At 45.5% G+C, this 2939-nt stretch overlaps 2 long non-coding RNA genes across 3 annotated transcripts; both read right to left on the bottom strand.

Annotated features, from left to right (window-relative positions):
• On the bottom strand, positions 1 to 596 carry LOC109525451 (uncharacterized). Its single transcript, XR_002170155.1, has 3 exons — positions 281 to 596; positions 163 to 204; positions 1 to 91 (listed from the first exon to the last, which is right to left on the bottom strand). It is a non-coding gene; the product is annotated as an uncharacterized LOC109525451 (long non-coding RNA).
• A 1383-nt stretch (positions 597 to 1979) lies between these two features.
• LOC109525542 (uncharacterized) lies at positions 1980 to 2422 on the bottom strand. Of its 2 annotated transcripts, XR_002170182.1 has the most exons (4): positions 2385 to 2422; positions 2276 to 2322; positions 2138 to 2197; positions 1980 to 2059 (listed from the first exon to the last, which is right to left on the bottom strand). It is a non-coding gene; the product is annotated as an uncharacterized LOC109525542 (long non-coding RNA). The 2 variants fall into 2 exon arrangements; XR_002170168.1 differs by lacking the exon at positions 2385 to 2422 and having other exon boundaries at positions 2276 to 2348.
• Positions 2423 to 2939: the final 517 nt, after the last annotated feature.

The following is a 2939-nucleotide window of genomic DNA, read 5'->3' as shown; positions in this document are numbered from 1 at the left end:
CTTCCAAGCGTGTGGCTGGGCACCTGATATTTGGAAGGCCCAAACGCCACAGGATGGCAGCCATTTTAAGGGTCATTCTGTTGAGGTGAGCCTGCGTAGACAAATGAGAATAGACACATTTGGGATTTAGTCTGACATGTATTCAATTGCGGCAGTTTTTACCTCGTTTCAGTCAATTTGGCCATTCTGTAGAAGATGCAAAGCCTGTGGACAGAAAAGAGACAAATTAGTTGGGCTTGCTCCAAATGATTCACAATTTAAATTCCACATTGAAACGCACAGCAAGTGTCCCATTTTAGACGCGATTTGAAGATTTGTACCTGTGAACAGAAATGACACAATTAGTATGCACACATGCATATTAATTCGGTTTAATTGTGCATTTAGAAATTAGTTTTGTCTACTTACCCTCTCGGCGAACGTAGCTTTCCTAGGAAGTTGGGGGAAAAAAAGCGTTTGTTGCAAGGTCGCAATGCTCGAGCAAACATTTTTGCTTTGCATGTTTGCCAGGTGCGAGCACGTTTAACGTGCTGCTTTCCATTCAAAGTGAGGAAATGTGAGTGTTTTGAGAGGCTATTAAAGAGTAAAAAGTCACCTTGTTGGAGTTCTCTGTGATGTTGCGGAGCAGGAGCAGCGTGTGGACGAGCGGAGGCTGTCGAAGGTGAGAAAGAACGATTGCCTCGTTGTCGCCGTTTAAATAGGTTTCCGGCGATGACGTCACTTCCGGGAAGGGGAAAAAATATTTAAAAGTGAAGACCCGGGCTCGAACCTGAGTTCATCAGTCCAGACTCACAGTCGTATACCATTGTGCTATTGTCTGACGGTGATACCGTCCGCTTTTACATATATATAATAAAGAAGACGAATGTGAAGGGAAAAAAATTGCTTAGGGCAAACACCAGGGCTCGAACTTGATTTCACCAGGTGGTACTCCCAGTCTTATACCATTGGGCTATTGTTTGACAGTGACACTGGCCGCTTTTACATATATATAGCAAAAAAGATGAATGTGGTGGAAAAAAAACACGAAGTGTTTAGGTCCAACACCCGGGTTCGAACTTGATTTCACCAGTCCGGACTCCCAGTCGTATACCATTGGGCCATTGTCTGACGGAGATACCTTCCGCTTTTACATGTATATAAAATAAAGAAGATGAATGTGAAGGGAAAAAATTGCTTAGGGCAAACACCAGGACTCGAACTTGAGTCCACCAGGTGGTACTCCCAGTCGTATACCACTGAGCTACTGTCCGACAGTGACCCCAATGGCTTCTACATCTATATTAACAAAGACGGTGAATGTGGGAGAAAAAAACCTTACTTAAGGCAAAGACCCAGGTTCGAACTTGAGTTAACCAGTCGGGACCCCCAGTCGTATACCATTGCGCTATTGTCTGACAGTTGTAACTTAGAAATTTTTCTGCAAAGCCTGCCCAAACCACGCCCAATTTGAGATCCACCAATCACGGCGAGGCCCTCATTTGCATAGCCAATCAACACGGCGAGGCCCTCATTTGCATAAATTTGCATAGCCAATCAGAACGCTCCGATTTGCATAGCCACGCCCACTTTCCAGAATCCGGCCAATCAGAATGCTCTAAATTTGCATATCCCCGCCCCGCAAAGGCCCAGCCAATCGGAGCAGACCTGATTTGCATAACCACACCCTCGTTTCCACCAATTACAGCATGTTATTGCCATGCTCCACCCAATTCCTCGGCCATCGGCGAATCATGAGCCATCATTCCAGCTATGCCACACCCACTTTCCTCAATTTTTCTGCCCGGGGAGAAAAAAAATCCCAGAAAAAAAAATTTTGAAAAAAAAATTTGAAAAAATATTTTTGAAAAAATTTTAGAATGTTTTTTTTTTGAAATGTTTTAAGTGATATTTTTGGAATGAAGTTGAGAGTTTAAGTGTTCTTTGTAATCAAGCTTTATTTCTTTTGCAGAACAGACAATCACAAAGCAGAGGAAAATGTTGCAAGTTGGATGGCAGTCTGCTCGTCGCTGGGTGGCGAAGTGGTCGGCTCTTAAGAACGTCGGACAGGTGCGTTGACCTGAGAGGAAAGACATCCGCGAGTTACACGCAAGTCAATGTCTTGTGCAGAAAAAGATGTTTTTGGCATGAAACTTACCATCGAGAGAGTCAAGTTGTTGGGTCTTTTGTGCAGGAAGCCGATCATGTTCACTGCTGCCTGAAGAGGAAGAGAAAAAAAAAATAGTGTTCAACTCTGCAGAGAACATGCTTGTTGAAGTGAAATGAGCCTTCTTACCAGCAGATGGCTCAGTCACATTTCGGCGCATACTCCATCGGCTTCATCTGGATGACAAAGTACAGGTGAGTAGACACCAATTACGAACCAAAATGCAGTTCCATTGTACTCGAAGCTGCCGCCGCCGCACAGGCTCTTCATTTTTCAACTTGCTTTCAAGTGATGATTCACTGGAGACTGGAATCTTTTGCAGCAACACTTGGTCCAGCATGATCAGCACCAACAGGCCAAGCTGCGACTGGTCCAGTGACTCATCCAAGGTGGTCCAACCTGCCAATGTCACAAACGAGACCCGTCAGCTACTTTTTCGTACTTTTGAACGGCAACGTTGAAAATGGAGCAGACAAGCTTGTCGCATTTGTCTCTTTGCCCAGCAGGCGGAGGGTCTGACTGGAAGCTGCACTGCACGCAGAAGGAAAGAAAAAGCAGGTGAGTGTGCTTGAAAATTCAATGTGCCGTGCTTTTTGGGTGTAGCTTCAGTCACCCGTCAGCGTGCATGACATCAGGTGGATCGTGACGCCACGTTTCCTGAGGGCCCGCACCAGCGCCACCAACAGTTCCAGGACTTGGAATTTTGCGACAGGCCCAAACCTTGAGGACAACTCGACTTCACAACGTGTTATCTGGTTCTTCAGCACCACCTGGTGGATGAGAGCGGGACAAA

This window comes from Hippocampus comes, unplaced genomic scaffold (assembly GCF_001891065.2).
Source record: "Hippocampus comes isolate QL1 unplaced genomic scaffold, H_comes_QL1_v1.1 scaffold330, whole genome shotgun sequence".
NCBI lineage: Eukaryota > Metazoa > Chordata > Actinopteri > Syngnathiformes > Syngnathidae > Hippocampus > Hippocampus comes.
This window is presented reverse-complemented; position numbering and strand designations above follow the sequence as displayed.